The 14,064-nt window shown below is 34.1% G+C and overlaps 1 pseudogene; it reads right to left on the bottom strand.

Annotated features, from left to right (window-relative positions):
* Window positions 1-3,815: 3,815 nt before the first annotated feature.
* Window positions 3,816-13,764, bottom strand: LOC118491213 (annotated as a pseudogene).
* Window positions 13,765-14,064: the final 300 nt, after the last annotated feature.

Below are 14,064 nucleotides of genomic sequence, written 5' to 3'. Positions count from 1 at the left end.
TGTTTTGACCCCTGATTTTCTTAATGTGTTTTAACAGGGTTGATTTGATCCTTTAAGGATTCTCAACCTGCCTTTTAACACATAAGATTTCATGACTAAAGTTTCATTTCCCTCTTTTTATGTTAGCAAAACACTAATGTTTAAATGAACATAGGTTTTGTTAATCTGAGGTTCATACTTTAGCACCAAATATGATGAGATCATCACAAATTTCATAACAACAGTTGAGATCATTTTTGAACAACGATAATCATACCATAGTTACCAGACATGTTTTTAGATCTGAAAACTATGGGTGCTTTGTGCATGACATCACTTATTGTTTTGAAATTTGTGAATCTTATGACATCTTGGTTGTTTTACAGAGTATCTGAACAATCATTTTGAACATGATTTTTCGTTACTCTGTTTTTCAACAAAATACAATCAACCTTAGTATCAATGAGTTTTGAGCTGAACTATTATGTCAAATTGATTGTTAGATCAAATTTGACTGTCCAGGCTCTGATACCAATTGTTAGGATCGGAGGCTATCATGATTGTGTTTGTTTGTATAATTTGAACAAATCAATAGTAATGAACAGAGTTAAAGTGCTGCGGAAATGAATACAAACTTTGTAAACACAATTAAAGAAGAGAATAATTTGATAAACAAATGCTTCACATTAAGTCGAATGATTGAATTACAAAGCAAATGGTTACAATCATGCTTGCAATACTTAACTCCCCCTCAGCTGGATACCCCAAGGTTGGTTGTACAAGATGAAAGGATTAGACATGAGAAGAAGAACTTGCTCAGTCAATCAAATGTAACAGTACAGAGTACTGTTATATTTATAGACAATCCAAACCACTGAGGCATCTCAGCTCACGTCACCATGAAAGTGACATCTAACAAACTAACAAACTCTATCTACTGATCTATACCACCTCTGCTGTTCTAACTACTGATATTATATTACATTACATAAGGTAAGTAAAACTGCTGCTGCAGCATTCCACTGCTGTGAACCCAGCAGTACTTGTCATGATCAGCAGTGCTTGACTCAAGACAGCAGATTGGGCAGCAGGGCTTTATTCTTCATCAGTCTTTGATCTGATCAGTAGTTTCTAGTGTCAGCAGTTGTTGATAAAGGCTGTACTTTGGAGTATGTTAGATGTTGGAGCCACAGTCAAGGGGAAAGTTTATAGTAAACAGCTGCTTATTGTGAATCCATTGTTGTGATCCGGTTTTGGCTTTCATTATCTGTTCCTCTGGTAGGGTTCAATCCCAACATGTCGTAACCTACGGCCCAAGCCGTAGGCTACGGCGCTGACTGAGGTTCTCTTCCTTGTTTCTCTATCAAATCTTGATTTCCTCTATTCTCGATTCCACCAACTTCTAACATCCATCCAAGCCTCCTAAAACCCGCATCTTGAACACTTTAACACCTGCATGTCCAAACATAAAGTGGTTACCAAGTTCAAGCAATTAACCGAATAAAGCATGGAATGTGCATATATTTAGACCTTTTAAGGGTTGTCCTACGGACCACCCGTTAACCGACACTTCACTAGAAATGAGTAGAAGGCCTGAACGAGCTTCAATTCTATCGGTTTTGAGTGCATGAGTGTAAAAGAGTTGAAAGAAGGTTGTGAAACCATCTTTCAATCCTTCTAACCTTGAAAATGTTTAGATCTATGCGTAAATAGTGTTAAACCATGTTGAAATCCTTTAGATCTGAGTTGTTCTTGGTGGAATGAGGTCAAATCTTGAAGTTCATAAGAACCCCATGATGACATTACCCGAGAACACCTCAAATCACCCGATTTCACGGTGAAAAGTTAAGATTCAAAGGTGGAAAAGATGAAGTAGTGTGTGTAGATGATGGATGTACAAGATTTGGGTTGAAAACTTACAAGAATCGCCAGAAATCGAAGGAGAAAGGCCTGAGAAGTCGAAAAGTCGCAGAGAGAGCTATCACATCACAGTTTGTGATGTGACAGGGCAATTTATAGGTGTCCAAAAGAGGAGAAACGGTGCAGTGACGGATCGGATGGCAACCCGATCGGATGGTCATCCATTTGGATGACCATTCTCGATCGAAGGGCTGCCGCGAGTTGGTTTTCGATGTTTTGTTTCGTGCATTGAGCATTGCGATGCGTTTAAGCGAGTGTCGATTAAGCGATGCGATAGGTTTGGATAATAGTCACACAAATAACATATCTAAATTACAACAACATAAATAAACTTTCGTTTCCAGTTCGCGATGAGATTGCGTTGCGATTGCGTTTCGAGTAATCACCACCAACATATAGTAAACATGCACAAGTAACACATAAATAGAACACACACGTTAAACAATATACATAACCTATAAATCGAGTTGCGAATGCGATTGCGATGTGATTAGCGATAAATAGATTAGTGATAAACATCGATTAAACTTCGATTATTATAGATACTCCACATAATACAACTAAAGTACACAAATTAACGGATTCAATTACAAGTCAAGGTGTGCAATTAATAGTTAAGCAAGGAGTGCCAGATCGTAATTAGCAATCTTTTCTTCTTTTGACTTTGACTTTCAAAACGCAGGTTGTTACAGCGTCTATGGCCTTTGACCACCTAGCCAAAGAAGTATAAGTGGAGGTCCTCACCTCACCATCTGTCACGACCAAATAAGTGTCCTCATTTGAAAGAACGAAGGAGTCCTGGATAACCCCGATCGTCAAGTTCCTAGAGGAGGGAATCCTCTCGGAAGACGAAACATTGGCGAAGAAGATATGGGTAAAAGCACTCCAGTACGAAATCATAGATGGCCAACTCTTTAGGAGGTCATACGTGGGCCCTTCACTAAAATGCGTGGATGAGGAAGAAGCAAGATACGTGATCCAGGAAATAATACATGAAGGAATATGTGGAATGCACTAGGGACCGAAAACAGTTGTAGCCAAGGCAATGAACGCCGGATTATATTGGAACACATGTACAACAGCACCCTGGAAGAGATTGTGACAACTTACATTTTTCGGGTAATTTCCGTACCATGTGAACAGTGTTTAATATTATGTGGTTATGTGTTTTGAACATCTGAAGTGCGTGATTTCATGGCATACATTTAAAGAACTCACAAAAACATTTTATGATGCTTGTTATTCATTTTTATCGGTCACGACTTGAAACAGTTTAGACAGTGCTCAGAATTAACTAGTACACTTATCAGATAAACTAGTAGTGCTATAGGACTCAGATAAACGACATATTTAGGACACAGATTGAGTCCCAGAGCCAATGTTATACTAAACCTCATGTGAGAAAGTAATGGATTATGCTAATGCTTTCCGGGAGACAATCGAACACTAAAAACTACCCGAAACTTGCTATAAATGGCAAAATTCAGCATTTTCTAGCTTATGGAATGGTCAAAAATGATGTCTGAATGCCCAAAATAACTTAAAAAGTATCAGGAAAATTATCATAGCATAGTAACATATTATTCTATACAAGTTACCAATATTGATCATTTATTGATCCGATGACGAAACAAACACCTAATTACTATCTTTGCGCAAAATACAAACTAGTTAACATAGTCTAGCAACATTAAGCTAGTGAACTTCACCATACATCTTGAATTACTTTAAAAACCCCTAAACACCTAATCACCTTTACTAATGATACATTTCATCATCTTTTAAGCACTTAGTAAGTTTTCAAACAAATAAACACCCCCCCCCCCATTGGTGACCGTCCCCATGGGACCCACCCCCTTATTCATTGTTGACTAACAACATAGTTAATCAAAGATCCATTTCCTTGATCCATTGGTCTAATGATAGGAGGGAAAGTTTGACGCATGAAATAAAAGACCTTATCTACACACTTAACCTCTCATTATCAACATAACACAAATCACAAACACTCTCATCCTCTCCCTCTAGAGCTCTCGGCCAAAGATAACCCCCAGCATCATCTTCAATCAATTTCAACTAAATCCAAGACCATTCTAAGGTGTCTCAAGGTTGATTAAGAAGGTGACAAGCATTGGAAGTGGAAGGACCTCTCTTTGGAGCTATTAACCACCATTTTTCTTCATCTTCATCATCTTGATTCTTCCCTAGCCTTGTGCTAGTAATAAGTTTCTTGTGTACCCATTTTTCATCTTGTTTGGGTAGATTTAACAAATGTATAACTCAAAATCTAAAGGATCTTACAAAACCAAGATGATGAACACTTTAATCAAACAAAAAATCATAAGAAAACAAGTTGTTTATGATGTGTTATGAAGTTGTTAGTTCATTGTTTGCGTGTGTGATGATGAACATCACATAAAGTCTTGTTAGATGATGATTAGAAACATGATCTAACAAGTGTACATAAGGATCTTGAAAAGATCCATGTGAACATATTGTATGAGATGATGAACTTGACAAAATAAATATGTTAAAGTGTAGAAATTGTTTTCTACAAAATGTGGTTCTTGAAAAATGAAAGAATTTGAAAGTTTAAAGTTTTTAAAGTATAGAGATCACTACATACTAAGCATGGCTTTATTTCTTGAAAATAAATGAACTTGTTACATATGTAAAAATGAACTTGTTGAAGTATTTAGAACATGTGATGTTGAAGTAAATAAACCTTCGCAAAAATGGATGACAAGTTGTTAAGAATGGTTTTCTACAAAGTTTGTGTAAATTAAGAATAATCCATGTTTTTAAAGATAAATGAACATCTTAAACATAATGTTAAAAGACTACGGGGTTGTTTGGTAGCCTCTGAATGGTCATTAAGAGGCTACCTCTTAATGGAACCATTAAGAATTTTACCAATGAGAAGGTAGAAGAATGTGACATGTGATGATTTACCATTCAGATGTTACCTCTTAACCATTCAGACTTGAGGTTACCTCTTATTTATTCAGAGGTTTTAAACCATTAAGAGGTAGCATCTGAATGGTCATTAAGAGGCTACCAAAAAGCCCTACATGTTTTTACAAACTTTGGAGTCCATCACCTCATGAAAAATGCATTTTTATGCATATATTGGATTTATAAAATTGTTGTGGATGATTGGATGAATTTTGAAAAGCTTATACACATGTTTTAAAACATGGGAAACCTCCATTTTTCAAAGGAAACTGTGGCGAAATTTTTATAAAATTTAAACACTTAGAAAATATATTTTTAACAAGTTTTTACAAGTAATCTTGATTAAGAATTTTAAATATAAAAATTCCCATATTTTAGTATATAAATACAAGTAAAGGAGGTTTGGATTTCAAAACTAAAAATGATTATAAATATATATAGGAAAATATATATTTAGAGGTCACATAAACTATGTACTATGTGTATATTATTTGTATTAGTTATATTAAAATTAGAGACTTGAAATAATATACCCAAACAAATACAAAAATTGTAATTAAAGAATTACAATTTTTGTATTTGTTTTGATGTAACTTGGCAAATATGAATGAAGAATTACAAGAATATATATATATATATATATATATATATATATGGGGTTGGTTCCGGTACAAACCATATTTATCCTACAAACCGTAAGAACAGATCCTAGCACTTAAAAAAGGTTAAATTAGCACATACTAAAACTATATATATATATATATATATATATATATATATATATAAGTAGCTCTTTTAAATTATATCAAGATAATTGATTTTAGCACATATGTGAAATGATATTAGCACTTCATTTTATCAGCACCTTCAAAAGAAAAGGAAGACCCAAATAAAGAATTTATTGCTTGTTAGCATAATTATAAAGAATTCAAGATAATTGATATTATTTAGGTTATCATTTTATCATTTCTCTATAATTGGTTGGATGCTACATGTCACTTTTTAAATGGTTCTTACAGTTTGTATATGAAATATGGTTTGTATTTGATCCTACTCCATGTATATATATATATATATATATATATATATATATATATATATATATATATATAGGGTAGGGATATGGTAAAAAGTGTTTAAAATGTGAGAAGGGTAAGAAGTATTTTAAACCATTGGATATTTGATCTAATGGTTGAGATCAATAGGGTATAAAATGTAAATTGTGTTTTAATTAGAAGGGCCTTATGTAAAATTGAAGGGCAATAGTGTCTTTTCAAATGTTTCAAATATGATAACCGTCTCCTACACAACCAAAACCCCATTATTCTCCTAAAAATCAGCAACTTTCCCCAATAAAAAATGGTAACCGTATCCTACACTATATGAAGATATAACACTATAACCCTTGATAAAACACTATATGAAGATATAACACTATGAACCAGAAAAATCAAGATGTCTGTACAGAATATAACACTACTGATTGGGGATAAAACACTATGAACCAGAAAATCAAGATGTCTGTACAGAATATAACACTATTGATTGGAGATAAAACACTATAAACCAGAAAATTAAGATGTCTCTAGATTTTAAAACACCATGACTATGATTCAAGTCATGGTGTTTTATCTGGAATCCAAAAAACATTGTAAATCATCAAACAAACAGACGATTCAAGTCATGGTGTTTTATCTGGAATTCGAGTCAGATAAAACACCATGACTTGAATCATAGTCAATGTCTCCAGATGTTTAAAACACCACGCCATGAACAATGTCTCCAGATGTTTAAAACACCACGCCATGAACAATGTCTCCTGATAAAACACCATGACTTGAATCATAGTCAATGTCTCCAGATGTTTAAAACACCACGCCATGAACAATGTATCTAGATGTTTAAAACACCACGTCATGAACAATATATGATTAAAAGATGTTGCGATTAAAAGATGATGAAGAAGATAAAAGAATCAGATGTATAATGTTTCCTAACATTTCTCCTAATTCAAAATTCGATTCATCCCTATAAAAACTCATCGCAAGTTTTTTTTTTTTTTTTTTTTTTTTTGGCAGTTATCTTTGAAATCAATTAAATGATAAGAAAGTCAAATTACTAATATACCCTTTTGAATTAATTAGGATAAAGGACACTTGTCACTCCCAAATTATTTCTCACACTTCTTACAAAAGTCCCAATTTGTACAGGATCCTCTACCTATATATATATATATATATATATATATATAGGACGCAAATATTGGACTATTTGGACAAATGGACTTGTTGGAAAAATTATATAAATATTTCGGAATTAAAAATTCTATTATAACAAAGCTTGGTAAACAATATTTTCCAAACCGAACAAATGACAAAATATATATTTTTTACAAGTATATAAAAATATACTATATTTTTGTCAATCACAAAAATATATAATTTTTGAGGTGGATAAAATATATTTTTTCACAAAAATCTTAAAAAATATATTATTTTGGTGGAAACTAAAAATATATATTTTTCTAGACTTGATCTTAAAAATAAATTATTTTTAAGATATATGCGAACACTTGTATTTACTAAGCCTAAGATATAGATATTTTCTATAAACATATCTTAAAATGCATATTTTAGGAATACAAGAGTTATGATTATAATGATGCAAGAATAATATTCCGGAAAAAATTAACATATATTAAGTATGAAATACTTAAATAAATACAAGAATATACGTATTCCTATACGTACAAATACATGGCAACATATACTACCAACACTTGGTAAAATACCCCTACACAAGTATTACACTTAATAATTATGAGAATACAAAGTAAAATACGCAACATACTCATAATACAACTATACCTATACTTGGGAGTACTTACATGTGTATAACACTTAACAAACGCTACCATTGGTCTTGAATATTACAAACACATGCATATGGAAATAATATATACCAAAGCAAGTTAAAATGTATTATTTTTAACGAACCTCTCGTAATCACAAATGAGATATATGTGATGCATGCAAATAATATAAGTTAAAATATAATATTTTAACTAATACATCGAACTTTGAATTTTATATAATTATGAATAATCATATAAAGACATCATACACCGAAAGTGCAACTCAAAACAAAAACAATTCCAAAACAAGTCTTAATATATATTTAAGACTAAGAACTGTTACAAGACCGAAGTGTTTAACAAAACCTAGCCCGATTGTAGGTTGCAAAACGAACCGAGGAAACCGAACTTGAGTACGCACTATTATGGACGCAAAATTGTGAGTTCATGTCCCCCTTTTCTTTTAACGTTTTCGGTTTTACAACTCTAGGGGGAAATACATGTTAACAAGGGTATGATTAAGCTATGGAATGAATTCTTAGATCACGTGAGAATACGCGCTAACTTAGGCACCATTAATCCTTTTAAGGACCACAAGACAAAGGTTAGATCTAATGGGTACGGATGAGCCCCACTCACGGTCTTTGTGCGGCCACTTAGAGTGCTGTTGTGTCTCTGTCGTGGTTAATTGGCACTTAGATCATCTACCGGGTTGAGTGCTTCCTATGTCGTCACACATATTAATGTCCTTGCAAAAAACTAATGACCAATATATTCATAGACACTTTACATGCCAACCTACAACACTTGAACTTTCAAATGTTTTTGAGATTCATTTGATGCGCATAAACGTAAAACACATGAACTCGCTCAACTTTTGTTAATGTTTTCAAACTTACATGTATTTCATATAGATGGATCTTGGTGCCGGCGTTTACAATCAAGCTTTTGGGTTTCAAGTCTTCGATGTCATCCTTTTTGGAGGGTTTGGTCCATATAGCACATCTTCGATGTGATATAGGATGCAAAACCATATACTTTAATCTTTTGTTAAACTAGTCCTTTTATGGAACTTTAAACTTATGTTGGTGTGTAACCTTAACTTAAAACTTATGTGGTTTGTAACTTAAATAACTTATGGTTTGTAATATTTTAAACTTATGAATGGATGGACATCGTTGTTTTAATCATGTATTTGTTTACTATTATCGTGTGCAATAAAAACTAATCCCAAGTTCACACTGCACGCTTCTGTAAAAAAAAAAAGACGGGTGTGACAACAACTGTCAAGTGCATGCCCCACATACCCGTAGGCACAAGTACCCGATGGTCCCAATCTCTATGTCCTGACCATTCCAAAAATGGGTCATTGACATTATAGGGCCCTTCCTAGAGGGTCTAGGAGGGGTCAAGTATGTAGTGATTGCCATTGAATACTTCACAAAATGGGTAGAGGCCAAACCTATAGCAAAAATCACGGGAAAGCAAATGAAGAGATTTGTCTTGGACAATATCGTCTGCCGATTCGGGATCCCTGAGGAGCTAGTCAGTGACAACGGGGTGCAGTTTTCAGGGAAACCCTTCAGACCTAGACCCTGGTGCCAGCAAATGCATATACAACAGATCTTCACGTTTGTCACCCACACCCAAAACAACGGGTTGGTAGAAAGAGCCAACCAAAGTTTAATCATAGGAATGAAAGGAAGGTTGGGCCGGAAGCAAAATGGGTGATTGGAGGAGTTACCTTATGTCTTATAGGCATATAGAACAACTCCCAAAACATCCAATGGAGAGACACCTTTCAGCTTAACATATGGTACTGAGGCAGTCATCCCGACTATCCTGACTGAGATTGACTCCCCCACGACAATGATAAAGCTAAGCGAAGAAGAAAATGAACATGATCTCAGGTGAACCTCAACTTGCTAGAAGAAAGATGGGAGATCGCCGCGGTACGAGAAACAGGATACAAAAAGCAAATTGAAAAGTATTACAATGCCAAGATGAAAAAGTTGAACCTGGTCCCGGGTGACCTGGTCTTGCGGGACAACCAAGCAAGCTTGCAAGAGGGTATCGGGAAGTTAAGGCCCATTTGTTCCTAAGTCTTGTTTTTCACAAGATAATTCTAGATAAAACTTGACATGCTACTTACTTACTTATTTTAGCAAACCTATGTATGCTCACTGGCTTTTCGAAGTTGACCCTTTATTTTCTACATATTTCAGGAAACAATGCATAATGATTACCAGGATATCACATCTAGGATGCTTTGGGATTTAGAAAAATTTTAACTTGATCTAGTTATTTTGTTTGAACAATTTGTTTTTGTTGTATGGATGATCTTTAAATTGATTAATGAAATATTTAGATTTTTAGTCGATCATGAGCTATTGAGCAATCTATTTACGTGACGCCCTAACGTTTCCGTCGTCATCGGTCGGGGTGTTACACAATGGTATGTTCAACATAATCCACATCATCCCCTAGGCTCTGCATCCATAAAATATGATTAAACATACGTAAGGATTGTATTACGTGGTATACCCATTTATGATCTTACGTGGTAAACGTTTATCTGTTGAGATGCCCACTACCCATAACCCAATCTTTAACCTACTTCAAAAGCGGACTTGAATATCAAATATTCAACAACACTTCTAACGAACAACCGTATATTTTTTACAATTTCAAGTTTCTAATAGCTTCAAGATACTATTTATTATATTTTTATAGCTATATAATATTTTAATATAATGTGGTAAACAGTTTTGGATAATTGGACGGGTGTGTCACCTAGTCCCTACCGTCCCAAACATGAGAAAATTTCTAAAACACATTCCTACCACAATGAAAAAAAAGGCAAACAAAAAAGGATGGCAATGAATGTGGAAACAAACCAGCTGTCCACCAAAAGAATGCTCAGTTTCAAAAAAGGTGTATGTCACTAGGAATGAGCACGCTACCTGTTTGGTATCGAAAAACAGGGAAAAATGGTACTGGACCGATTATGATTATACGAGAAATCTTTTGCTCACCAAGCATAAGATGGAAGAGCCTATCTTGCAATAGACCCTTTGATTATACTGGTTCGGTACAGGTATTTACTGGTGTTTTACTTGTAAATACCGTACTGGTACCAAAAAACGGGGAAACTGAGAACCGACACCGGTACCGCATATGCATATACCTGGTATAGTTCGAAGACTAACCTAGGGAAGACGTAAAATAAAAACACAAAGTTGTAACACTAAGTGACTCACGTGATATAAACCGTAGACGAAGTCGAATTTATACAGATACGAATTAGAAAGTCGAGAGGGTAAAAAAAAAGAAAAGGAAAAAAAGATGAGGGACCAAATGTGACCACAGAACACCGTGCTAAGTAGCAACCGGAAAAAACGAAAAAAAGACAGGGACCAAATGTCACCACCAAAAAACGTGCTAAGTAGCAACCGACGGCCAAATCCGGGAAAAAGCGTAAAACAAAAATTAATAAAAAAAAGTTGAAAAAAAACTAAACTTATTTAACTATTGTGACAGATGATTATGAAAAAACAAAACTTTTATCACAAAATAAAAATCCTAAAGATTACTATGCGAAAAAAGTACCATAAAAGACAAATAAGTTACTATTCGTCAGTCAATATGTTATGAATTAATATATATAGAGAATAATTTTTATATTTAATTTTACGATTACTTTTTGTCACTATAAATTATTATGAGTAAATTACTTTTTGAGTCTTTGTGTTTTAGTGGTTTTAACCACTTAAGTTCAAAATCAAAAAGTTTAAGTCCCTGACTGCTCATTTTATGACGTTTTGTGTCCAATTTTGTTCATTTTATAACGTTTTGAGTCCATTTTTGTTTAAAAAATTGGAATAATGGATTTTAATAATCCAAACTTTTAGTCGTTGGCCGGCAACGGTCCCAACTTCAAAAATAACTGGTGGTAGTCCTAACTTTTCACATATTGTAAACAAATGGACTTTTACTAAAAAGAACCTTAATTTTTTTTGTCTCTTTATCCTTTTAGGTTTAGTAATGGTCCATTGCTTTACATTATACGAAAAAGTTTCCGAAAAGAATAAGGAGACAAAAAGAAATTAAGGTTTTTTTTAGTAAAAGTCCATTGGTTTACAATATATAAAAAGTTGGGACCACCACCAGTTATTTTTGAAGTTGGGACCGTTTCCGGCCAATGACTAAAAGTTTGGATTATTAAAATCCATTGTTCCTAAAAAATTGGACTTAAAAGGTTAAAAAAATAGACCCAAAAGGACTCAAAAGGTTATAAAAAATCGTCTAGGGACCGAGGACATTAAACATTTTAATTTTAAACTCAAATGGTTAAAACCACTAAAATACAAGAACTCAAAAACTAATTTACTCAATTATTATACAAGCAATGCTTATAGGTTCTATCAGCTGGCAGGTCGTATATCATAATAACAAAATAGACCATTTACTCTATAACATTTAGGCAGGGGCGGATCTACAGCCAAGAAAGGGGTTCCCAGGAACCCGTTCAGTTCATAATTTATAATGCTAAGTTAAATCGAAAAGCATGAAGGAACCCTTTAATATTATTTAGGGGAACCTTTAACCAAAACTGAATAGTGATGTACTGGTAAAGCGCTTGGCGTTTGTAGCTGAAGTCCTGAGTTCGAGTCTTGTTACTCTCCTCTCCTCTTGTTTATTTTAATGTTTATGCCTTCTGTTGTTTATAACCTCCCTGAATTCCAAAACACTCTCCCAAAGTTTCACTCATTTTACTTTCAGTTGGTAAATGTAATGCCAATTGGTAGTTAATTGTTTTACTTTTTTTACTAATAAGATGGTTCATTAAGGCCGTTTAGAAAAAAAAAGATGGTTCATTAAGTTAAGTATTAGATAAATAAAAGTACATAATTCATATATGTTAGTTTTAAGTATGAGATAAATACAAGTACACAAATGGCTGATGTATCATCAGTTGCGATCCCTTTTCTCTTGCGTTTCCATGCTCGAATTGCACAATCCACTAACCGTTTAGCCGATTTGGCCTTGTCTACCGTCGATCACACTATCTCCACTACTTCGTCATTTGAAATGACATCCCATACCTACAATGATACTAGCAGATCCGATTATATACAACAAATTAAGAGCTTTTAGTTTTGTGCATTGAATGTACCCCATCTCAAGCAAAGACCATAAATTGGTTATATATCAGTGTATATGACTGAAGGAACCTAAATAAGACCGAATTCTTTTATACAGTAATCGCCAAAGGCTCATGACATGGCTAGGCCAAGCTTGTCCTTGTTTGGTTGTCATACACGGTGCACACCAGGCTCATCCTCTAAGCAGAAAACGCACCCATTGCACTGACTATCCATTCAGCCCCCTCTGTACATAAAATGGTTAGGCAATAACTTTAAAACATATCTAAAACATACTTTGAAATGTGCCCATATGACCCGTTACCCAAGCTGTTTGATCATTCTTCTAAACATGTCTAAAACATACTGTTAAGAGAGCTACTCACGAGGTGGATTTGGCTTGAAATCCACTATAAGTTGTACGGGTACCAAGTAGCCACCTTCGTTCGCCGTAGCTAGAACCGCTGGAGAATCTCCAACAATCGCTACCACAAGACCACAAGACGATCACCCTGGAAAAAGGGAATATCACATTCAAACATCTATGTTTTAATTCATTAAAAGTTAAAAAAGATCTTGAATTAATTACCTATCTAATGGCTGTCAACTTCAGTTTATATAGGCAACGAACAACACAAAACGCTATAAAGTAAACGCTTTAGCGACTCTAAAATGTTGCCAATAATAGCATGAAGATGTTTTTTTTTTCAATATTGTATCGCATTTTTATTTTGTCACCCGACCCGAATCGTCGAACCGACCAGAACTTTTTTATGTTGGGACATATGAAACTGGAACATTTAAAAAAGTGAACCCTTTGGAAAAAAATCCTGGATCCGCCACTGCATTTAGGAACTTTCATGAACACTAAATATATATTATTTTAAATATCGAATTTACAAATATACCCATAAGTGTGAAATTGGGGCCAAACTAATTTACGATTTTGTCTCTCTTTCAGTTTAAAAATTACGCTTTTATCTCCGGTTCAAAATGAAATTATGCTTTTGCCCTCAGTGAAAAATTACACTTTTGCCTTCAGTTCAAAAATACAATTTTGCCCCCTTTAAATTTACAGTTTCGCCATTAGTTTTGTTTTCTTCCTCTCATGTAAGTTACAATTTTGCCCTCAATTTAAATTTACGCTTTTGTCATCGGTTTTGTTTGTTTTCCCAGTCAAATTACGATTTTGCCCCACTTTAAAATTAGGAT

This window comes from Helianthus annuus, chromosome 1 (genome assembly GCF_002127325.2).
Source record: "Helianthus annuus cultivar XRQ/B chromosome 1, HanXRQr2.0-SUNRISE, whole genome shotgun sequence".
Lineage (NCBI taxonomy): Eukaryota > Viridiplantae > Streptophyta > Magnoliopsida > Asterales > Asteraceae > Helianthus > Helianthus annuus.
This window is presented reverse-complemented; position numbering and strand designations above follow the sequence as displayed.